This window comes from Ovis aries, chromosome 17 (genome assembly GCF_016772045.2).
Source record: "Ovis aries strain OAR_USU_Benz2616 breed Rambouillet chromosome 17, ARS-UI_Ramb_v3.0, whole genome shotgun sequence".
NCBI classification, from domain to species: domain Eukaryota; kingdom Metazoa; phylum Chordata; class Mammalia; order Artiodactyla; family Bovidae; genus Ovis; species Ovis aries.
The window spans coordinates 54,764,864-54,790,242 of NC_056070.1; the positions used below are offsets into that span (position 1 = coordinate 54,764,864).

At 41.2% G+C, this 25,379-nt stretch overlaps 1 long non-coding RNA gene across 2 annotated transcripts in view; it reads right to left on the reverse strand.

Moving 5' to 3' along the window:
* Positions 1-2,125: 2,125 nt before the first annotated feature.
* LOC121816944 (uncharacterized) overlaps positions 2,126-25,379 on the reverse strand; it is a 28,694-nt gene continuing 5,440 nt past the window's right edge. The window contains exons 2-3 of one of the 2 annotated variants that reach the window (XR_006056675.2): positions 6,645-6,708; positions 2,126-6,064 (exon numbers count right to left, since the gene is read on the reverse strand). This is a non-coding gene — a long non-coding RNA (uncharacterized LOC121816944). Of the gene's footprint in view, positions 6,065-6,644; positions 6,712-25,379 lie in introns of both variants that reach the window. The other variant, XR_009596871.1, reaches the window with a different exon arrangement.

Consider the following 25,379-nt stretch of genomic DNA (forward strand, 5'->3'; position numbering starts at 1 on the left):
CCATATTCTTTTTCAGAGCACTTAGCACAGTTTTAAATTAGGTATTTGAATTTATTTCTGGGTGAAGCATCTGTCCCCTCCCCAGAATATCAACCCTGTGACGGCTGAGATTTCTGTTTTTTTCTCTGCTGTATACCCAGCACCTAGAACCCTGCCTGGCTAGAGGTAACTGCTCCATAAAAACGCTAAGCCAGTAAGCAGACTTGACCATTCCACTTCCTCTTTCTGTAACTGAACTTGCGCATTCGTTTAAAGGTCTGGGTAAAAACTGGATTCGAAATTCTCCTTTTGTGGGGTGGGTTGGAGAAAAAGAACATATGGTAAGCACAAAACCTGAGAAAAACCCTGTACTTGAACTAACTCCAGGAAAGCCGGAAATTTAAAAAAAAAAAAAAAAAGATCCCTGGAGAGTTGACTTTGAATTACGGTTGATATCCACTAAGGTCGTCATTGTTTAGTTGCTCAGTTGTGTCTGAATCTTTGTGACCCCCTGGACTGTAGCTTGCCAGGCTCCTCTGTCCATGGGATTTTCCAGGCAGGAATACTGGAGTGGGTTGCCATTTCCTTCTCCAGGGGATCTTCCTGACCCAGGGTTCGAACCTGCGTCTCCTGCACTGATTCTTTACCACTGAGCCACCAGGGAGGCCCATCCACCAACGTCAGCCTGAGCCAAATTTCTCAGGAGCAATCCTTCCACCCTGAGAGAGAAACTCTGCCTGGGGCAGGACTCCTCAGGACCCCACTGCTGAGAAAGTGAACCCCGTTTCCTTCTCAACCCCTCTTCCAGCCTAAAAAAGGCCTCCACAGGCTTATCTGGTTGCCAGAGGAAACATGGGGGCTTCACCCCATAACTTTTCTACCTGGTTTCTTTCAAACTGCCGGATTTCATCATTTTTCAAACGTGTCTGGGGTCACAGCAGAGCTCTGCAGTTCTTCAAACTTCCCGGCAGGGGGCGGTGCTACGTTAGGGCTCAGCGCAGCTACCTCTGCTCGCAGGCAAGTGAAGGGGGCAGGAATGTGGAAACCGAGAGGACATCTTTTCTCCCTCCAGCCCTTCACTAGGCTTGCCAGATGTCTCATCCATACCACTTCTGAAAACCAGAAGGGCAAGGACAAAAGTATCCGTGCAGGAAAACCATTTGCGTGCTTTTATTTCATTCATTCCTCAAGTATTTATTGAGCTCCTACGCTGCTCTAATGGGGCTTCCCTGGTGGCTCAGATGATAAAGCATCCGCCTGCAATGTGGGAGACCCAGGTTCGATCCCTGGGTTGGGAAGATCCCCTGGAAAAGGAAATGGCAACCCACTCTAGTATTCTTGTTTGGAGAATCCCATGGACAGAGGACCCTGATAGGTTACAGTCCATAAGATCACAAAGAGTCGGACACGACTGAACGACGTCACTTTCACTTTACTTTGCTCCAAGCCTGGGAATCTGTTCTAGGCTCCGGGAATCAACAGGGGAGGTGACCTGTTGGCTGAGGGTGGGGGATGCGAGATCATAGATGATAAGTGTAATAAATAAGCAAATTACAAATTCGGTTAGAAGTTGATAAGTTCTATGAAATAAAAAGGAAATATAGCAAGTTAAGAGGCAAGAGAGAGTGGTCTATGGGGGCAAGTTAAAATGGTCTGGAAGGCTCCTCGAGAAAATGACATCTCAGCAAAGACTTGAAATGGAGGATGCCTGGAGAAGAAGCTAGGATGTTATTTAGTTTTGAAAGTAAAAGTAACATTCACTTACTGTGGAAAAATTAGATAATGAAAAATATCATTTGTAACTTCTTTACTCAGAAATAACAATTAAACATGTTGGTGTATATTTTTGTGCTCTACTTTTAAGCATACAGTGAAAGCATTAGTCACTCAGTCGTTTCCGACTCTCTGTGACCCCAGGGACTGTAGCTCACCAGACTCCTCTGTCCATGGAATTCTTCAGGCAAGAATACCAGAGTGGGTTGCCAGTCCCTTCTCCAGGGGTTCTTCCCCACCCAGGGATCAAACCTGGGTCTCCTGCATTGCAGTCAGATTCTTTACCATCTGAGCCACCAGGGAATGCATAAATACATATATAGGTATATACCCTATACATAAATAAAACAAATGGGGATCATTCCATACATTAAGTTTCATGATCATTTATTTGCTTTATAATACAACCAGAAGACCATTCCTTGTCAATAAATATCGATTCATTATTGTAACAGCTGTTGAATGTCCCACTGTATGGATGTTCCATATTTTATTCAACCATTTCCCCCTTTAATGGGCATTTAGACTGTTTTCCGTTTTTCTCAGTTATAAATAGTGACATAGTCACCATTCTTGTAACATTTTTACATTGTCCAATCATCCAATTATGTCATTAAGATATGCTTCTACAAGTGGAAATGCTGGACTGAAGACTGTACATACTTTGAAAGCTTTTATATGTGAGATCTGATTGTTTCTTAAGAGGGCCTTTCTGAGGGCTCCAGGGCAACTTACAGAGGCTGGAAGACATGCTCTTTGATATGAAATTGCCTTTTCTGAGGAGAAATAAAATCCCTACCAGAGGGCTTATCTCTAGGGGCTGGCCATCTGGGTAGTTTTTATTTTAATTTTCTTCTTTATGTGATTCTATATTAAAATTTTCTATATTGGGCATGCATTGCTCTTTATAATAATTTTTCTCACAAAAGCAATTTTTGATTTTAATAAAAACAACACAAGAGGAATCTGTACAGTAGAAAGGAAAGGTCCGCATCACTGCAGAAGTTGCCACAATCTATTTATGTGTCCAGCTTTTGTCCAGATTTAAGAAGTGCTCCAGCCCCCATCCACAACTCTGATTTTATTGACACATCTTTCTTCCCCATGCTCACTCTGCTCCAGCCAAACTGGCCTTCCTGCTGTTCTTCAAATATAGCAAAGTCATTTGGCCTCAGGGCCTTTGCACCAACTCTTCTCATTGCCTGAGCCCTTATCCCAGATCTTGGCTCTTTGTTCTCTCTCTGTCTCAACTCAACTCTCCCCTCCTGAGAGAGAGGCCTCCCTGGCCACACTGAGTACAGAAATTATTCTCCCAGTCTATTCCATCAGACCACTTTACTTTATCCTTAGCACTTACCACAATTTGAATAGATCTTGTTTTATTTATTTGCTTCCTTTTTTCTGTTTTCCCTATTAGACCAGAAGCTCCTTATCAGCAAGCACCTTTTAAAAAAAAACTATTTATTTATTTATAGGCACAGTGGGTCTTAATTGAAGCACAAAGATTCTCTCTAGCTGCTGCACCTAGGCTTAGTTGCCCTGCAGCATGTGGGCTCTTACTTCCCTGACTAGGGATTGAACCTGCGTCTCATGCGTTAGAAGGTGGATTCTTAACCTCTGGACACCAAGGAAGTCCTTAAGCAAGCATCTTTAACTATCCTGTCTGCCACTTTACAGTGACTGACCTTTAGTAGGTGCTTGATAAACATTTATGAATGCTTTGAATGAAGGGACATACATAGACAGGCATGTCCTTAAAACCCAAATGGAGAATTCTTACAACAACAAAATGACAAAATGTTGAGAATTCTCAACAACAAAATGACAACCCAATTAAAAAATGGTCAAAAGACTTGAATAGACATTTCTCCAAAGAAGGTATACAAACGGCCAACAAGCACATGGAAAGATATTCAGTGTCATTAGTCATTAGGGAAATGATACTGCCTTATTAAGAATAGCTATAAAGAAAAAGCAGACAATAAAAGTACTGGCAAGAATATGGAGAAATGGAAACCCTTGCACATTGCTGGTGGGAATGTAGAATGGTATAGTCACTGTGGAAAATAGTTTGGCTGCTGCTGTTGCTAAGTCGCTTCAGTCGTGTCCGACTCTGTGCGACCCCATATACGGCAGCCCACTAGGCTACCCTGTCCCTGGGATTCTCCAGGCAAGAACACTGGAGTGGGTTGCCATTTCCTTCTCCAATGCACGAAAGTGAAAAATGAAAGTGAAGTCGCTCAGTCGTGTCCGACTCTTAGCAACCCCATGGACGACAGCCTACCAGGCTCCTCTGTCCATGGGATTTTCCAGGCGAGACTACTGGAGTGGGGTGCCATTGCCTTCTCCGAGTTTGGCAGTTGCTCAAAAAATTAAACATAGAATTTCTCTGTGACCCAGCAATTCCACTCCTAGATGTATACCCAAAGAAATTGAAAACAGGGACTCAAAGAAAATCTTATACACAAACATTCATAGCAGCATTATTCACAGTTGCCAAAAGGTGGGGAAAAAACACATGTCTCTCATCTGATAAATGAGCAAACAGCCCTACCCAGACAGTGGAATATTATTCAGCTATAAAAAAGAATAAAGTTCTGATACCTGCTATGACGTGAACAAACCTTGAAAACATTACATGAGGTGAAAGAAGCCAGACACAACAGGCCACAGATTGTATGATTCCTTTTCTATGAAATATTCAGGATACATTAACCCAAAGAGACAGAAAGCAGGTTAGTGGTTGCCAGGGGTTGGAGGAGGAGGCAAAAGAGAGTGACTGTTTAATGGGAACAAGGTTTCCTTTTGGGGTGATGAAAATGTTTGGGAAGTAGGTAGAGGCAGTGGTTGCACAACATCATGAGTGTGCTAAATGCTACCACATTTTTCACTTTAAAATGGTTAATGTTATGTTGTGTGAATTTTACCTCACTAAAAAGAATACTGTCATAACGATAATCAATCAATCAAATCAAATGGGCTCGCTTAAAACCTTCCTTTCTATTCTTGCTTACTCCACTTAACACCGTATCTTGGATATTGTTCTCTGAGCCGCTACTTTGTCCTTGGTAATGGCTGCAGAGATTTCCACTGTGCAAAAGTCACGTGAGTTGTTCCTGTGGTCCCATGTGGATGGACAGCCCATTGTTATGCTCTTAAGAACAATGAAGGATGGAAGGCTTCATTGTCTGCAGGCTGTAGTCTGCAGCCTCCTTGAGGGCAGGAGGGTACACAGATATCAACAGACCCCCACCCCCACCCTGCACCTTCTGCATGCCTAGGACAGTGCTTCACTTTAGGGTTGCTCAGTCAGGAAAGAGGAACAAAAGGAAGAAACAAACCAGAGGTGGGGAGAGAAAGGGCAGAGCAGAATGCAGTCTCAGCATGGAATCAGGAGACAGGCAGCTAAAGCTTCAGCCTGCGCTGTACTGCCTCCTAGCTGCGAGATAAGGGCCACTCACTTAACCTCTGAGAGCCTTAGATTCCTCATCTGTCAAGTGGGTACAGTTACAGACCCCATCTCATGACGTTGTGAAGATGAGCTGATCGAAATCTGTGCGGGTATTGCACAGGGCTGGGTACATAGTAGGGTCTTGGAGAGTAGTAGCTAAAATAATCTTTAACGGTATTATTTCTATCGTTGTCTCTGTTTCATCTCTATGCAAAGCCAGAGAGGAGTCCAGTGTACCCATTTTACAGGCAAAGAAATTGAAGGAAAAGGCCACCAGCCAGGTTGCATAACTCATAACCCACACGTGGCAAATAAGAACCTGCTCTGGGATGCACCACATTTTCTGGGTCCCTGAGCCAAGCTCCTCCTGCGACACCCTTGATGAGATACCCCAGATGTCCAGGATGGGGGCGCCCAGCTTTACCAGGGCCCAGCAGTCCAGTGTCCAAGAGAAGATTGGCATCTGGGGGCCACGATGTGACCATCTCTCCTCAGGGCTGTGGTGTGTCATCAGCTTGAGGCATGAGTGGCAGGGGAAAGCGGTGAAGCAGGTGCTCTAGCGAGCCCAGCGCCCTGGAAAGCAATGGAAGGGGCTGTGAATGAGATCCTGGAACTTTGCTCACTTGCTCCAGGTGATGGAGGACCTCAGGAATGTCCACGAGCCAGCTCAGTAGAAGGACAGGGATCCGGGACTACCCTCCAGGAGACTCTCAGGAAGGGCGACTTTGACCAAGACACCTTCAGGGTCTGCCAAGACCTCAGCAGATGTTTTGTGATGTGTTTTGAGATCCCCAGATGAGAACAGCAGTGGGATTCATAACAGCATCTTTGGTTTCCAGCCAGGACCACATCTGTGCTTTTCTGTAGTTGTGAAAAAAAGGTCTTTCTAAAATTTTCTGGTAGAAGTAATATATGCTCGTAGCCAAAAAAAATTAGAAAATGCAGACAAGTATAAAGAAGAAGAAAGTATCTGGAGTTCCCCCAGCCAGAAATGAGCAAGGCTAACATTTCTTCTCGGCTTCTAATGTATTCAGACACATGCACCCCCCACCCCCACACTAAACATATTGCTTCTTATTCTGCATTTTTTTACACTTAAAATATGTCATGGACACCTCTGCATGTCAATAAATATAGCAGAATGTCATCGTTTTTAAAGGTTGCACTGCAGTCCATGGATGTAGGAGCATTCATTTACAACCCCCCTCTTCCTGGATCTCTATGTTGATTCAAATTTTTGTCTGTATATAAGCCATTCTGCATTGCTATCCTTGTATCTTATCTGACTACTTCTTTAGAATTAATTCCCAGTAGTGCAATTGTAGGGTACTTTTTAAAAAGATACGATGCATAGAACCAAATTGCCTTCCAGAAAGATGCTCATCTACACACTCACCAGCTGTATATGATATTATCCCATGTACTCACTAAAACCGCTTACTTGAGAGATTGAATATATTTCCAAAGTGCTGTTTGGCCATTTTGTATTTCTCCTCTTCTTCATCCTTCTTATTTGGCATTGCATTTTCCAATCATTTTCCCATGCAAAAAAGAATTGACAATGCACTGCAGTTATGTTTGCAAATATATTACAAATATTTTTCCAGTTTTTTAATGGTCTTTGTTATTTTATTTCACTTTTTATTGTGGTAAAATATGCATTACATAAAATTTACCATTTTTAACCATTTTAAGTGTATAGTTCAGTGGCATTAAGTACATTCACATTGTTATGCAACGACCATCCCCATCCATCTCCAGAACTTTTTCATCATTCCAAATTGAAACTCTATGCCTATCAAACACTAACTCCCACTTTCCCTACCGCCCTGCTGCTGCTGCTGCTAAGTCGCTTCAGTCGTGTCCGACTCTGTGCGACCCCATAGACGGCAGCCCACTAGGCTTCCCCATCCCTGGGATTCTCCAGGCAAGAACACTGGAGTGGGTTGCCATTTCCTTCTCCACTGCCTCTGGTAACTTCTGTTCTTTGCATCTCTATGAATCTGGCTACTCTAGGACCCTCACATAAGTGGAATCATACCATATCTGTTCTTTTGTGGACAGGATTATTTCACTTAGCATAATGTCGTCAAGGTTCATTCTTCGTGTAGCACGTGTCAGGGCTTCCTTTTTAAGACTGGATAATATTTGACCATGGGCATATACCACATTTTGTTTATCCACTCATCCGTCAATGAATCCTTGAGTTGTTTTCACTTTTTGGCTATTGTGAGTAATGCTGCTGCGAACACGGTATACAAATGTGTCTGAGTCCCTCCTTTCAGTTATTTTCTATGTACACCCAGAAGGGAATGTCCTTAACTATTAACTTTGCCTTTTAACTTTATGACTTTTTTTCACTTGCAGAAGTTATGCATTTTAAAGTATTCCTCTCTCAGTCTTTCTCTTTTTTATGTTTAAAATTAAAATTCTTTATTTTGACATATTTTCAGGCTTTTGTTTCAATAACTAAATAAAGAATTGCTACATATCCTTTACCCAGATTCCCCAAACATTAACATTTTATTATCATTTTCTCTTTGAGACTTTCAGCCGTGATGTTCCATTATCCTTAAATACCTCAGCACATATATCCTAAAAATAAGAACATTCTTTTATATAACCATAGGACAACGATTAAAATAAGGAAATTAGCATTGATGCACAAGTACTGTCTACTATACAGATCATATTCAGATTTTGTCAGTTGTTCCAATAGTGTCTGCTATAGCAAAACAAAATTCTGGGTCATATATTATATTCAATTTTTATTTAATTTGGAATAATTCCTCACTCTTTGACATTGGCTTTTTTTGTGTTTTTTGTTTGTTTGTTTTTTTCATAGTACAGGCCATAAATTTTGTGGAGCCACCAAGTTATGGGTTAGTTTGTTAAACAGTAATGAATAAACAGAGACCTTACCTAGAAGTATTTCAAAATAGTATATAAAAGACCCTAAAGCCAAAGCAATAAAAAGAAAGGTTGTGGAGACAGAGAATCCCTACTGAAGAAGCAAGAGATTCTCCATGCACTTGACATAAGACCATAGCAGAGCATAGTTGGCTGAAGCAATATCTGTATTCATGCTTCATATTTTCTTGGCTAACCTCTTTGCTCCAGACAAAGGTTGTTACTGTGTAACAAAGTACCCATAACTTGGTGGCTTGAGAAAACAATAATCATTTATTTTTCTCATGAATCAGCAATTTGGACAGGACTCAGCTTGTCTCTGCTCTGGACAGGACTCAGCTTGTCTCTGCTCTGTGGGGCTTCAGCTGAGGCAGCTCAGTGGAGTTGAGAGGACCCACTTCTAGATGATACACTCATATGGGTGTTTTGGTGCTGTTGGCTCTAGGACCTCAGCCAGGACAGTGGAGTGAGAATTTTGGTTCCTTTTCATGTGAACCCCTTCAAAGGCTGCTTGGGCTTCCTCACAGCATGGTAGCTGAATATCAGGAGTGAGCATCCCAAGAAATCAAGGTAGAAATGTATGGTATTTTTGTGGCTTATCCTCAGAAGTAACACAGTGTCATTTTTGTTGTACTCCCATTGGTTTGGGCAGCCATGAAGCCCAACCTGAGTTCTGGGGTATTGAATATAGATTCCACCTTAAAAAAAATGTATTTTGAGACCACTGACTAATGGTGGCCTCTTTTTTCTTTTTTTTTAAATGTTTATTTGTCTCTGTTAGGTGTTAGTTGCAGCACTTGGGATCTTCAGCCTTCATTGTGGCTTGCAGAGTCTTTTGTTGTGGCATGTGGGATCTAGTTCCCTGACCAGGGATCAAACCCAAGCCCCCTGCATTGGAGCCCAGAGTCTTAGCTGGGCTAAGCTAAGGTCTTAGCTGGACCACAAGGAAGTCTCTAGATTCCACCTCTTGATGGACGCATTGGAAAGTTCCAGAAGAGCATATGGACTGGGGAATGTATTGTTGTTGCCATTAAAAAAAATACGATAGTTCAAGTCTGCTCTCTGGCCACAACAATTTGTTTCCCTCCTGCATGCAAGATTTACCCTCCCAAGACCTCCCAAAGTTTTATGCCATTACAGGATCAGGCTCAATACCATGACCCAGGTCCAGGTACAGATGAGGCTCCTTGGATGCAATGATGTGGATAGAGCTCCTTGAAGACCTTTCCACTTGACTTGAAGACCTGTGAACTAAAGAGCAAGTTGTCTGCCTCCCATATCCAACATCCAGTGGGAGTGCGGGCATAGGATAATTGATAGAAATTCTCCCATTCAAATGGGAGACAATGGGAGATATAAAGCAATCATTGGTCCACAGATATTCTGAATCCAGCTGGGCAAATGTTGGTAAATTTTGCCAATTTCATTATTAGGACCCAATATTGCTCCCTGGATATGATTCTGTGTGTCCTTTTCCCCCATAAAATACAGCTGAGTGGTTTTCTCAGTTTGCTTCCTACCAACAGAAGTCTAGGGACTCAAAAGCTGCATTTCATTTTGCACTGTCTCTGTTCCTTTTAGTCTTAGCTCACACTGCTTCCACCAGCACAATTTATTAAAAAAAAAACAAAAACAAACAACTTTGTGGGTTTTCTATGAATCTTATTGAGTTTTGTGCCATTAAGGAAAAACCAAACAACAAATCTCTTCTAAATAAACCCTTTTCTACCTTGGACTTCCATTGATGCTACTATAGAAGCCTTAAAATTCTCAGAAACCTATTGTACAAATGAGAGCATCTGTGAGGCATGGCCTATAGATCCTTAGAGGGGCTTTTGTCTGCATGAAAGCCCCTATAAGGCAATGCCTTATACCTTTCTGGTGTCTTACCAGATCACAGCAAACTGTGGAAAATTCTTTAAGAGATGGGAATACCAGACCACCTTACTTGCCTCCTGTGAAATCTGTATGCAGGTCAAGAAGCAACAGTTAGAGGCAGACATGGAACAATGGATGGGTTCCAAATTGGGAAAGGAGTACATCAAGGCTGTGTATTGTCACCCTGTTTATTTAACTTATATGCAGAGTACATCATGCAAAATGCCAGGCTGGATGAAGCACAAGCTGGAATCAAGATTGCCGGGAGGAATATCAATAACCTCAGATATGCAGATGATGCCACCATTATGGCAGAAAGTGAAGAGGAACTAAAGAGCCTCTTGATGAAAACTGCTTAAAGCTCAACATTCATAAAACTAAGATCATGGCATCCAGTCCCATCACTTCATGGCAAATAGATGGGGAAACAATGGAAACAGTGAAAGACTTTATTTTCTTGGGCTTCAAAATCCCTGCAGATGGTGACGACAGCCACAAAATTAAAAGACACTTGCTCCTTGGAAGAAAAGCAATGACAATATCCTACTCAAACTCTTCCAGAAAGTTGTAGAGGAAGGTAAACTGCCAAAGTCATTCTATGAGGCCACCATTACCCTAATACCAAAACCAGACAAAGATGCCACAAAAAAAAGAAAACTATAGGCCAATATCACTGATGAACATAGATGCAAAAACCTTAACAAAATTCTAGTGAACAGAATCCAACAACATATTAAAAGATCATACATCATGACCAAGTGGGCTTTGTCATGCAAGGATGCAGGGATTCTTCAATATTCACAAATCAATCAATGTGATACACCACATTGACGAATTGAAAGATAAAAACCATATGATTATCTCAATAGATATAGAGAAAGCCTGTGACAAAATTCAACATCCATTTATGATTAAAACCCTCCAGAAGCAGGCATAGAAGGAACATACCTCAACATGATAAAAGACATACATGATAAATCCACAGCAAACATTATCCTCAATGGTGAAAAATTGAAAGCATTTCCCCTAAAGTCAGGAACAAGACAAGGGTGCCCACTTTCACCACTACTATTCAACACAGTTTTGGAAGTTTTGGCCATAGCAATCAGAGCAGAAAAAGAAATAAAAGGAATCCAGATTGGAAAAGAAGAAGTAAAACTCTCACTGTTTGCAGATGACATGATCCTCTAGATAGAAAACCCTAAAGACACCACCAGAAAATTACTAGAGCTAATCAATGAATATAGTAAAGTTGTAGGATACAAAATTAACACACAAAAATCCTTGCATTCCTATACACTAATAATGAAAAAACAGAAAGAGAAATTAAGGAAACAATTCCATTCAACATTGCAATGAAAAGAATAAAATACTTAGGAATAAACCTACCTAAAGAAAAAAAAGACCTATACATAGAAAACTATAAAACACTGATGAAAGAAATCAAAGCTGACACAAATAGATGGAGAAATATACCATGTTCATGGATCAGAAGAATCAATATAGTGAAAATGAGTATACTACCCAAAACAATCTATAGACTCAATGCAATCACTATCAAGCTACCAATGGTATTTTTCAGAGACTTAGAACAAATAATTTCACAATTTTTATGGAAATACAAAAATCCTCGAATAGCCAAAGCAATCTTGAGAAAGAAGAATGGAACTGGAGGAATCAACCTGCTTGACTTCAGACTATACTACAAAGATACAGTCATCAAGACAGTATGGTACTGGCACAAAGATAGAAATATAGATCAATGGAACAAAATAGAAAGCTTAGAGATAAATCCACACTCCTATGTATGGACACCTTATCTTTTACAAAGGAGGCAAGAATATACAATGGAGAAAAGACAATCTCTTTAACAAATGGTGCTGGGAAAACTGGTCAACTACTTGTAAAAGAATGAAACTAGAACACTTTCTAACACCATACACAAAAATAAATTCAAAATGGATCAAAGATCTAAATGTAAGACCAGAAACTATAAAACTCCTGGAGGAAAACATAGGCAAAATACTCTCTGACATAAATCACAACATGATCCTCTATGACCCACCTCCCAGAGTAATGGAAATAAAAGCAAAAATAAACAAATGGGACCTAATTAAACTTTAAAGCTTTTGCACAATGAAGGAAACTATAACCAAGGTGAAAAGACAGCCTTCACAATGGGAGAAAATAATAGCAAATGAAACAACTGACAAAGAATTAATCTCAAAAATATACAAGCAGCTCATGTAGCTCAATCCCAGAAAAATAAACAACCTGATCAAAAACTGGACCAAAGAACTAAATAGACATTTCTCCAAAGAAGACATACAGATGGCTAACAAACACATGAAAAGATGCTCAACATCACTCATTATCAGAGGAATGCAAATCAAAACCACAATGAGGTACCATCTCACATTGGTCAGAATGCTGCTGCTACTGCTGCTAAGTCACTTCAGCTGTGTACGACTCTGTGCGACCCCATAGATGGCAGCCCACCAGGCTCCCCTGTCCCTGGGATTCTCCAGGCAAGAACACTGGAGTGGGTTGCCATTTTCTTCTCCAATGCATGAAAGTGAAAAGGGAAAGTGAAGTCACTTAGTTGTGTCCGACTCGAATGGCTGCTATCAAAAAGTCTGCAAACAATAAATGCTGGAGAGGGTGTGGAGAAAAGGGAACCCTCTTACACTGTTGGTGGGAATGCAAACTAGTACAGCCACTTTGGAGAACAGTATGGAGGTTCCTTAAAAAACTGAAAACAGAACTGCCATATGACCCACCAATCCCACTGCTGGGCATACACACTGAGGAAACTAGAATTGAAAGAGGTACGTGTACCCCAATGTTCATCGCAGCACTGTTTACAATAGCCAGGACATGGAAACAACCTAGATGTCCATTGGTAGATGAATGGACACAATGGAATATAAACAATGGAATATTATGCAGCTATTAAAAAGAATGCATTTGAATCAGTTCTAATGAGGTGGATGAAACTGGAACCTATTATATAGAGTGAAGTAAGTCAGAAAGAAAAACACCAATACAGTATATTAACACATATATATGGAATTTGGAAAGATGGTAACAATGATCCTATATGCAAGACAGCAAAAGAGACACAGATGTAAAGAATAGACTTTTGGACTTTGTGGGAGAAGGTAAGGGTGGGACAATTTGAGAGAATAGCTTTGAAACATGTATATTACCATATGTGAAACAGATCACCAGTCCAGATTCCATGCATGAGACAAGGTGCTCGGGGCTGGTGCACTGGGATGACCCTGAGGGACGGGATGGGGAGGGAGGTGGGAGAAAGGTTCAGGATGGGGAATACATGTACACCTGTGGCAGATTCATGTCAATGTATGGCAAAAACCACTACAATATTATAAAGTAATTAACCTCCAATTAAAATAATTTTTTTTTTAAAAAAGCAATGACAAACCTAGACAGGGTATTAAAAAGCAGAGACATTACTTTGCTGACAAAGGTCTGTATAGTCAAACCTATGGTTTTTCCAGTAGTCATGTATGGATGTGAGAGTTGCACCATAAAGCTGAGTGCTGAAATATTGATGCTTTTGAACTGTGGTGTTGAAGAAGACTCCAGAGAGTCCCTTGGACTGCAAGGAGATCAAACCAGTAAATCCTAAAGGAAATCAGTCCTGAGTATTCATTGGAAGGACTGATGCTGAAGCTGAAGCTCCAATACTTTGGCCACCTGATGTGAAGAATGACTCATTGAAAAGACCCTGATGCTGGGAAAGATTGAAGGCAGGAGAAGGTGACGACAGAGGATGAGATGGTTGGATGGCATCACCGACTCAATGGACATGACTTTGAGCAAGCTTCAGGAGTTGGTGACGGACAGGGAAGCCTGGCCTGTTCATGTGCTGCAGTCCTTGGAGTCGCAAAGAATTGGATGGGACTGAGTTGGGGAAACAGTGTCAGACTTTAATTTTTTGGGCTCCAAAATCACTGCAGATGGTGAATGCAGCCATGAAATTAAAAGACGCTTACTCCTTGGAAGAAAAGTTATGACCAACCTAGATGGCATATTCAAAAGCAGAGACATTACCTTGCCGACTAAGGTCCGTACAGTCAAGGCTATGGTTTTTCCTGTGGTCATGTATGGATGTGAGAGTTGGACTATGAAGAAGGCTGAGCACCAAAGAATTGATGCTTTTGAACTGTGGTGTTGGAGAAGACTCTTGAGAGTCCCTTAGACTGCAAGGAGATCCAACCAATCCATTCTGAAGGAGATCAGCCCTGGGATTTCTTTGGAAGGAATGATGCTAAAGCTGAAACTCCAGTACTTTGGACACCTCATGCGAAGAGTTGACTCATTGGAAAAGACTCTGATGCTGGGAGGGATTGGGGGCAGGAGAAAAAGGGGACAACAGAGGATGAGATGGCTGGATGGCATCACTGACTCGATGGATGTGAGTCTGAGTGATCTCTGGGAGTTAGTGATGGACAGGGAGGCCTGGCGTGCTGCAATTCATGGGGTCGCAAAGAGTTGGACCCGACTGAGTGACTGAACTGAACTGAATTGAGCTACTGAACTGAACTGAACTGAACCAAAGGAACTTAAAGTCCCACTTGGGTTTGATCTGAGGTCTTCTCTCTGTTTTCTTTCTTTTCCTTTCCTTTCCCTCTTCCTCTCTTTCTTTCTTCCCAAATAAGGTCATATTCTGAGGTTTCAGTGGACATGAATTTTTGAGGAGCACTGTTCAATCCAGTACAGTCAGTCTTTTTCATTTAGTCGTTCTAATACGTGTATAGTGGGGCCTCACTGTGGTTTTAATTTGCATTTTCATAACAACTAGTGATGCTGAGTATCTGCTCATGTTCTTATTTTCCATCTATTTATCTCTTTTGGTGAAATGTATGTTCGTATCTTTTGCCTATTTAAAAATTGATTTGTTAATTTTCTTATTATTTAGTTTTGAGAGTTCTTTATATATTGCAAATACAAGCTGTTTATCAGATATGTGACTTGCAGATATTTTCTCCCAGTCTGTAGCTTGTGTTTTCATTCTCCTAACAGTATTATTCAAAGAGTAGAAGTTTTGAATTTTGATGAAGTGCAATTTACCACTTTTTAAGATGGCTTATGCTTTTGGTATTCTAAGTAATATTTGCTTAATCCAAAGCTCACAAAATGTTCTTATTTTTCAGAAAGTTTTTTTAGTTTTATATTTAGGTCTGTGAACCATTTTGAGTTAATGTTTATGTGGGGCAAGGTATAGAATGTCTGCTCTCACGGTTTCTGTTCAGCACTGTACTGGAGGTTATAGCCACTTTGATAAGACAAGGAAAAGAAATAGAGAACATTATATTGGGAAAGAAGAATTAAAATTTACAGACAACATGATAATCTGTGTAGAAAAATCTGATGAAATCTCCGAAAAAGCTACTAAAACTAGTAAGTGAGTTTAGAAAGTTTGAAACATACAAGATGATTATACAAAGATCAATTGCATTTCTATATGCAGGAAATGAACAATTAGAAATTGGACTTTAAAAAATTCCATTTATAATAGCATTAAAAATAATGTTTAGGGATAAATCTGGCAAAAGATGTATAAGAATTGTAGACTGGAAACCTCAAAACACTACTGAGAGAAATTAAACAAAATCTAAATAAATGGAGAGAGAGCTTATTCATGGGTCAATATTGTTGAGATATCAGTTTTTTTCAAATTGAAATGATAGATTTAATGCAATCCGGGTTAACATTCCAGCAGAATTTTTGCAAAAATTGACAAGTTGATTCTAAAATTCATATGGAAATGCAAAGGACCTGGATAAGCCAAAACAACACTGAAAAATAATAACAAAGTGGGAGAACTAACACTACCTGATTTTAAGAGTTATTATAAAATTACAGTTTTCAGGAGTCTTCTCCAGTGACTCAGTGGTAAAGAATCTGCCTACAGTGCAGGAGATTCAGCAAGAGCCAAGAGTTTGATTCCCTGGTCGAAAGAGCCCCTGGAGAAGGAAATGGCAACTCACTCCAGTGTTCTTGCCCGGAAAATCTCATGGACAGAGGAGGCTGGTGGGCTACAGTCCAAGGAGTTGAAAAAGAGCCGAAAACAACTTAGTGACTGCTGCTGCTGCTAAGTCGCTTCAGTCGTGTCTGACTCTGTGCGACCCCATAGACGGCAGCCCACCAGGCTCCCCTGTCCCTGGGACTCTCCAGGCAAGAACACTGGAGTGGGTTGCCTTTTCCTTCCCCAATGCATGAAAGTGAAAAGTGAAAGCGAAGGTGCTCAGTCGTGTCCGACTCTTCGCGACCCCATGGACTGCAGCCTACCAGGCTCCACCATCCGTGGGATTTTCCAGGCAAGAGTACTGGAGTGGGGTGCCATTGCCTTCTCTGAACTTAGTGACTAAACAACAACAAAACAGTTTTCAGAACAGGATGGTATTGGTTCAAAGATAAGCAAAATAGATCAATGAAAACCAAATAGAGTCTAGAAATAGACCCACATATATAATGGACTACTAGTTTTTTACAAAGGGGCAAAGACAATTCAGTGAGGAACAGATAGTCTTTTTGCCCATTCTAAATTGGTGTTTGTTTTATAATAAAATTTAATTTCTTTTTAAGATTGACTTTTGAGAATTTTTTGTAAAAATCTACTTCTCCTAGATACCAGTCCTTCTTAAGACTTGTGTTCTACAAATATTTTCTCCCTGTATGTAGTAGCTTCTTGGCTTTTTGTTTTCCTAATATGCTATGTGTGCTCAATCATGTCCAACTCTTTGTGACTCTATGGACTGTAGCCTGCCAGGGGGCAGTTAATGGAATTTTCCAGGCAAGAACTGGCACGGGTTGCCATTTCCTTCTCCAGGGGATCTTCCTGACCCAGGGATCAAACCTGCATTTCTCGTGTTTTCTGTATTGGTAGGTGGATTCTTTACCACTGTGCCACCTGGGAAGCCCCATTTTCCAAATGGTGTCTTTGAAAGAGTTAGGAGTTTTAAGTTTTGAGGAAGTCCCACTTACCAGCTTTTTCTTCACAATTTGTGTTTTTGGGTCCTATATAGGAAATCTTTGCTTCACTCAAGTCACAAAAATTTTCTCCAGTGTCATCTCCTAGAAGTTTTATAGTTTTATGTTTTATATTTCAGTCTATGATCCATTTCAAGTTAATTTTTGTATAGGTAGTTAGATATGGGCTGAGGCTCTCTCTGTTTCTCTTCTCTCTCTCTCTCTCTCTCTTTTTTTTTTTTTTTGCACTCAGATGTCCACTTGTCCTAGCACTATTTGTTGAAAAAGCTATCCTTTCTCTATTGAATTGCCTTTGCACCTTGGTTGAAAATCAATTGACCATATATGAGTGGGTCTATTTCTGGGCTTGCTATTCTGTTCCATTGATCTATGTGTCTGTCCTTTCACCAATACCACACTGTCTTGATTCCTGTAGCTTTATAGTAAGTCTTGAAATCAGGTCATAAAAGCTTCAGGTCTTTTCTCAGTTGGATAATTTTTTTGCCATAGAGAGTCTGGGAATGAGAAACAGTTTTGTTTGTGAGCCCAGCAGGTCCTGACTCCTTTCTATGTAATAGTTTGTTCTTTAGTCATCTCTCTCCTTTTGCATTTTATCTTAGGTGGCAAGAAAAAGCCAGATGACGCTCTCAGCATCCTTCTCTATCACTGAGTTCATTACACATGTTTCTTAGTTTCCACATTTCTGCAGATGACAGACTTCCTGCCAGCATGTAAGGTTTCCCCTTCCTCCAGTTTCTAATAACATTTTTCTTAACTCCCTCTGACATCCTCCTCAAAGCTGCATAGACTTTTAGTAGCTCCAAGGCCCTGGGAAGGTCTCAGCTATGTGGCTTGGGCTCAGAGCCTCTGGTGCAGTTGAGTCAAGTGGAACTAAAGGCAGCTGAATGTTGGCCAAGCATCTCTCATCGTGGAGTCCCAGGAATTCTCCTTATGGTTTCTCTGCCCAGGTTGTTTGGGTCTTCCTCACAGCATGGTGGCTTGAAGGCTCAAGGGTGAGTGTTTCAGCTCACAAGGAAGAGGCTGCACCATCTTTTGTGACTTGGTCTTGAAAATAACATATTAGTGGAAGCCATTCCCACTATTCTGTATTGACCCAGGCAATCACAAGCTCATCAAAGTTCAAGGGGTCAGGGTAGGAGATGGGACATTGACTCCACCCTTTAAAAAATTATTTAAATTTATTTTTATTTTTTGACTGCACCAAGTCAGCAGGTGGGATCTTAGTTCCCTGACCCAGGGTGGAGCCTAAGTCCCCTGCAGTAGAAGTGCAGAGTCTCAATCACTGGATCACCAAGGAAGTCTCTGACTCCACCTCTTTTTTTTTTTTTTTAATAAGGTTGGCTTTATTTATTTTTAATTTATTTTATTATTTTTGGCTGTGCTGGGTCTTCGTTGCTGCATGCTGGCTTTCTCTGGTTTGGCGAGCGGGAGCTGTTCTCTTGTTGTGGTACACAGGCTTCTCATTGTAGTGGCTTCTCTTGTTGCAAAGCACCAGCTCTAGGCGCTCGAGCTTCAGCAGTTTCGATGCGCGGGCTCTAGAGCGTGGGCTCAGTAGTTGTGAGCACGGGCTTAGTTGCCCCATGGCATGTAGAATCTTCCAGGACCAGGAATTTAACCTGTGTCCCCTGCATTGGCAGGCAGATTCTTAACCACCAGGGAAGTCCCCTGACTCCACCTCTTGATAGAGGAGTGACAAGATTCTAGATGAGCATTTGGCACTAGGAGACGTTTTTGTGGCCACCTTTGAAAAACACTAACTAACATAGTAGGGAAATACCTCATTTATGAAATTCTTTTCTTTATGCTAAACAAGCCAAAAAACCCACTCACGCCCAATAATTATTTAATGCATTTCCTCATTTCATCTTTCTTGAGACTTCCTCTGGAAACTTAGGTGTCAAAATCAGTGGGATACTGCAGATCAAGTGTACTGGCTCATGAAAGCAGATCGTAAAATTTTCAGGAATTCTGCATGCTGGTAGTTAAACACAGTAATTATTTTAAATTACAGTATATAATCTCACACTTGAATACATTAGATTAAAAACAGGTAGTAAATATGCAGTACTCATCATTGCCTAATTATTTTATACATTTTGCTATTATCTATGCTCATTTGGTCTATGGTACCTGTGTGGTAGAACTGCTGTGTAATGCTGTTTTGCTGTGCCTCTCTTCCCAAGTCTGCATTCAGTGGCTTTGCAGTGGTAGCATGAGTTAGGCCATGGTGGGAATATTTACACCATGGAAACTGGCAGTTGCTACAACTTAGGGCTTTGTGTGGTTTATTATCTCTCCCTAATAAAGAGATGAACAAAGTGTTGGGTTGTACCCATTTCTTTGTGAATAACCCTAAATATTGGGAGAAATATTCTCCCAGCGTTCAAGAACTACTATTCAGTTGAGCAAAGAAGTTGCTCACATTGTTCACAGGCGAGTGAAGTTCTAACTTATATCTTCATTGTTTCACATTCACCTTACTCATGAATGTAAATGAGAAATCAGGCAGCATTCACCTCAGAACTACACTCATGGTTGAGGTGCAACTTCGTTTGTCAAATTGTGATTGACCAGCAATCTCAGATGGCTGATGGATATAGTTTGGCAAAAATCAATGAAATTTTCCTATTTATTATTTATTACAGAATTTAGTATTTATTATAAATATTAGTAGATTTTTTTCTGTACTTTTTTATATTAGTAAAAATTCATGATAAAAGAGCTTAGGTATAGGATTTCCCTGGTGGTCTAGTGGTTAAGACTCTCCACTTCCAGGGCAGGGGACATGGGTTCGATCCCTGGTTTGGGAAGTTCTGCATGCTGCTCAGTGTGACCAAAAAAACCCAAAACAAGCAAATATAAAAACCTTATGTACACAGATACGTTCGATGTAAAGGAGAGCTGGTCCTTACTAGCTCACCACTGATTGAAAGAATGATTTTTCATATACTGAAAAGTCACCGAGTGTCAGAAAATAATAATAGTTTACATCCATTGAGTGCTAGCTCTGCGCAGGTGCTGCTCTTTTACTTGTCTTATTTAATCCTTACAACAACCTTGTGAAGTGGGTACTATTATCATTACCATTTTCAAGATGGACTGGCTAAGACACAGAGAGGTAGAGTGACTTGCCCAAGGTCACACAGCTGACAAATGGTAGAGACAGGATTTAAAACCACAGAGACTGGATTCAGAGCCTGTGTTCTTAGCTCCTATTGTTTGCTGCTTCTCCAAGGGCAGTCTGCTAAGTGTCCTGGAGAGTCATGAAACAGTCATAATGATTCCAATGACAGTAACCCCAGTACTTTGTACCATGCTGTGTGCTAAGTGATTTCCATATCTTGTCACGTAACTCCCAAACATCCAGTTTCTGCGATTATTTCTGTTTTATAGAAGAGGAAATTGAAGCACAGAGATTCAGACACCTTGGCCAGGAATTCGTGGGCTGGGACTGGTCTGTCTGATTGTAGGGCCTCAGCTCTCTCCCACGCATTGTAAGCCCGGAATTAGTTTGTTCATGGATGGTATGTCCCCAGATAGAAAGCTGGAGAGAATGTGCCCTTAGCTACAGCTCAGAACCCCGTCTTTGAACTTGACCCTGTTCTTCTGTTCTTCTCTTTGGAACCTCTGCCTTTTGGGCAGAGACCAAAGCTGAAACCAGCTTTGGCATAAAGACTTCACAAAACGGAGATTCAGTGAGACAGAGCCTTCATTTCAAGGACTGAACAAATCCAGCCGGCACCTCCTGTCCAGTCTCCCTCTTCAGCTGACTCCACAAGAGGAGCAGCTGCAGAGGCCAGAGAACAGTGTGGGGCTGGGCTGCAGGAGGAAAGACAGCGTCCTGGTGGAGATGGGGAGGGCGGGAAGCAGTGAGGTGGAGAGAAGCTCGGAGCTTTATTAATTAATTAAGGGAAAGATGTAAAGTGGGGCAGAATCCACAGAGGACGCCTGTGCTCCATCTCGAGTTTATGGGTCATTTTTCTGTTGGCTGTTTGGTTGCCCCAAAGCGGATAGTACCTCAGTCTATTGCCTCCTGACAAGCATAAGTGGTCCCTAAGGCAAAGCGGGATGTGCCCTCTCCCGGCTTACTATCAAAAGAACTCCCTCCCGGATTCTGGGGACTGGCTCTGGCCATGTGGAGTGGTCACGGTGGGCTATTCTGGAGTCACACTGCTGGTTTGACTCTTGACCCTGCCAAATCTTGACTGCCATGTACCATGAGCTTGGTGATCTCAAGCCAATGAATTGACCTTTCTGTGCCTCAGTTGCCTCCCCTGTGAAATGGTAATAATTATACCTTCCTCATGGGGTTGGAATAAGGGATGATCAAGTGCTTGAAGTGATGTCAGACACAGAATAAGCATTCAACAACTGACAGCTATAATGTACTAATACAGGATGGGATTTTTGGTGCTTCTAAGGAAACGAAAGGTGCCTCAGTTTACCATGTTGCCACACTTGATCTGAATGCCAGTTGGTCACATGTAAGAGAAGTAATTGTGGGAGGGAAAGTTATAGTAGACTTTGTGGTTACCCACTGACAGTTTACCCCTCTTTTCTTCCTTGCTCAGGACAACTTCTTGGGGATTCTGAGACAGTTTCTTCCCTAAAAAGAGGAAAGCATGTTATAGGGGAATTTCTCCATCCTGAACTCTCAGTTATTTCCTCCTCTAATGCAATTGTGTGAGGACGTGATGCTTGGAGTTGTGGCAGCCATACTGTGACCATGAGGGTAAGACTGAGAGAATAACAGAGACGCTAACCCAGTGCCCTGAGTGCTTCTCAGTCACCAAACCAATCCTGAAAACCTCCTCTTCCAGATTTCTTGTTACATGAGAAAAATCACCCCTTGTTCTTTTAGCCAAGGTTTGGCAAATGTTGTCTGTAAAGGACCACAGAATATTTTAATTTGCAGGCCATATGGTCTCTGTTGATGATCATTCAACTCTATTGAATTATGAAATCAGCCATAGACAGTATGTGAACAAATGGATGTGACCCTGTTCCAATAAAACTCAATTTTCAAAAACTCACTGAGACTACAAATTTGCCCTGTGGGGTATAGTTTTCCAACTCTTAATTTTTGGCTTCCTTTGCTAAATTTACTGTCACTTGAACCCAAGACATTCCTAACAGAGTATGTTTGGGCTGCCTTGGAGAGCAGTCTCTCACTTCAAACACAGCTGTGCTTAAAGCCCTCATTGCCCCTTGTACTTATAAGTTTGTAATAAAATTACCAATATTAATTTATTCATTCAACAAACATCTATTGAACATCTGCTATGTGTCAAGAACTGTTGAAATGCTGGGACTACAATAGGGAATGTTGGGTCCTGCCCTCAGGGAGCTCTCATTATATAACAATGGGAATCCAGGGGGACTTCCTGGACGGAAGGATTGAGTTAGTGCCAAAGGATGAGTAGGAGTTGGGAGGACTGGGAAAGAAAGAAAACATGTGAGGATGGGTATGTAGGAGAGTATTCCAAGGAAAAGTCCTAGGGTAGGAGGGGGCCTTGCACATATGTGGCTGAAATGGGGAGAGTGAGGGAAAGAGTGGAGGAGAGAGGCTGCAGAGGTCACATGGGACCAGATCACATGAGGCCTGGTAGGCTGTTGGCCTTTATGTTGAGTGAGAAGGAGCTCCTGGAGGGTTTTGAATAGGGGGTAGCATCAACTTATTCATGACATTGAGACCAGGGTGGTAGCAGGGGAGATGGAAAGGAGATGGCCTTGAGAGATTTCAAGGAAAATATTAATGAGTAGAGTAGAAGTGAAGTCACTCAGTTGTGTCCAACTCTTTGCCACCCCATGGACTATGCAATCTATGGAATTCTCTAGGCCAGAATACTGGAGTGGGTAGGCTTTCTCTTCTCCAGGGCATCTTCCCAACCCGGGGATTGAACCCAGGTCTTCCTCATTGCAAGTGGATTCATTACTAATGGAGCTACAGGGAAGCCCAAAATATTAATAGGTAGGGCTTGAGGATAGAGTAGGCAAGGGAGTTGTCAAAGGTGATTCTTGACTATTTGGTTTCACCTCTACTTAATGAAATAGGGATAGAGCAGAGGAAAATTCAAAAAAGTATTCTTGAGACCTTCATGCAGTAGCTTTATCAGAAAGAAGGGAGTAAGCAATAGGAAGGAACTCAGGCTTCCACCCTGTTACCAAGCTTTGGCTTGTATTTATTCTGGAAAGTTAACTGAATTAATTGGATCTCAGCACAATTATCTTAATTTACAGCATTAGGTAAAAATCTATAAATGTCAAGATGCAAAGTACAAAAGTACAATGGGAATTATCAAAGAGACTACTGAATCTTCAGTATTCTCCCCTAACTGCCAAAGAGGTGTTTGAAGACTCGGAGGACTTGGCCCAGGAGTTATGGGACTAGAAAGGGAACTGGGCCTTGACCAAAAATGATGGAGACCATTTGTATGCCAAGAAATCCCTGCACCCTTCCTGGTTACAAATAGGTAACCAGTTCTAAACATTCTGGTTACCTATTTTTCATTTTAATGTTTATCAAAATATTGCTGATACATTGATGAAAAAAATCAAACAGTCCTTTTATCTTTTCAGATTATACATGATAGCAAGTAACAGATGACCCAAATGCTGGTAACACAAAATACAATTTTTTAATTATTGTTTATAGCCAGAGGTCTAGAGGTAAGAAGTTAGTTAAGTGACTCAAGAGCATTAGATCAGATTTCCCACCCCCCATTCCCTCAAGACTGCAAAGTGGCTGCTGTAACTCTTCAAGTCATCAACCACATCTGTGTTCCAGGAATAGGGTAGGTGGCAAAGCCTTTCACAGAAATCCCCAGCAGATTTCTGATTATGTCATCAGCCAGAATTGTATCTTGTGACCACTGTCAACTGCAGAGGCATCTGGGAAGGTGGAAGATTTTCTTTTTTAGTTTTTCAGCCTCTACATAGTAGAAAGGCAACAAAAAGGAGTTTAGGGTATGTGTTGAGTGGAACAATCCTTAGAATTTACTGTGGTCTCACCTACCCTTCCTCACCCTGATCTCATAACTCTTGAAGAACTGACTTTCAGCACTTTTAATGGCCTCTCCTTCCACTTTTCCCCAGCTTCCTTTGTGGGCTAGAGTCAGGAAATCAACAGGGCGTTAGATTTTCTTAGGAAAGGGAAGTTTTTGGTTCTGTATCTCCCCTTTAGACTGATGAATAAGCAACAGTAATCATGGCTACCATTTATTGCTCTTTTAATTGAAGTACAGATGATTAGGCAATGCCAAAGAATGTTCAAACTACCACACAATTGCACTCATCTCACACGCTACCAAAGTAATGCTCAAAATTCTCCAAGCCAGGCTTCTAGAGTACATGAACCGTGAACTTCTAGATGTTCAAGCTGGATTTAGAAAAGGCAGAGTAACCAGAGATCAAATTGCCAACATCTGTTGGACCATCGAAAAAGCAAGAGCATTCCAGAAAACATCTACTTCTGCTTTATTGACTACACCAAAGCCTTTGACTGTGTAGATCACGACAAACTGTGGAAAATTCTGAGAGATGGGAATACCAGAACACCTTACCTGTCTCCTGAGAAATCTGTATGCAGATCAGGAAGCAATAGTTAGAACCAGACATGGAACAACAGACTGTTTCCAAATTGGGAAAGGAGTACATCAAGGCTGTATATTGTCCCCTGCTTGTTTAACTTATGTGCAGAGTACATCATGTGAAATGCCAGGCTAGATGAAGCACAAGCTGGAATCAAGTTTGCCAGAAATATCAATAACGTCAGATATGCAGATGACACCACCTTTAATGGCAGAAAGTGAAGAACAACTAAAGAGCCTCTTGATGAAAGTGAAAGAGGAGAGTGAAAAGCTGCCTTAAAACTCAACATTCAGAAAACTAAGATCATGGCATCCAATTCCATTACTTCACGGAAAATATATAGGAAAGCAATAACAGTGACAGACTTTCTTTTCTTGGGCTCCAAAATCACTGCAGATGGTGACTGCAGTCATGAAATTAAAAGACACTTGCTCCTTGGAAGAAAAGCTATGACCAACCTAGACAGCACATTAAAAAGCAGAGACATTACTTTGCCCAAAAAGGTCCATCTAGTCAAAGCTATGGTTTTTCCAGTAGTCATGTATGGATGTGAGAGTTGGACCATAAAGAAAGGTGAGCGCTGAAGAATTGATGCTTTTGAATTGTGGTGTTGGAAAAGACTCTTGAGAGTCCCTTGGACTTTGAGGAGAGCAAATCAGTCCATCCTGAAGGAAATCAGTCCTGAATATTCATTGGAAGGACTGGTGCTGAAGCTGAAACTCCCAATATTTTGGCCACCTGATGCAAACAGCTGACTTCATTTGAAAAGGCCCTG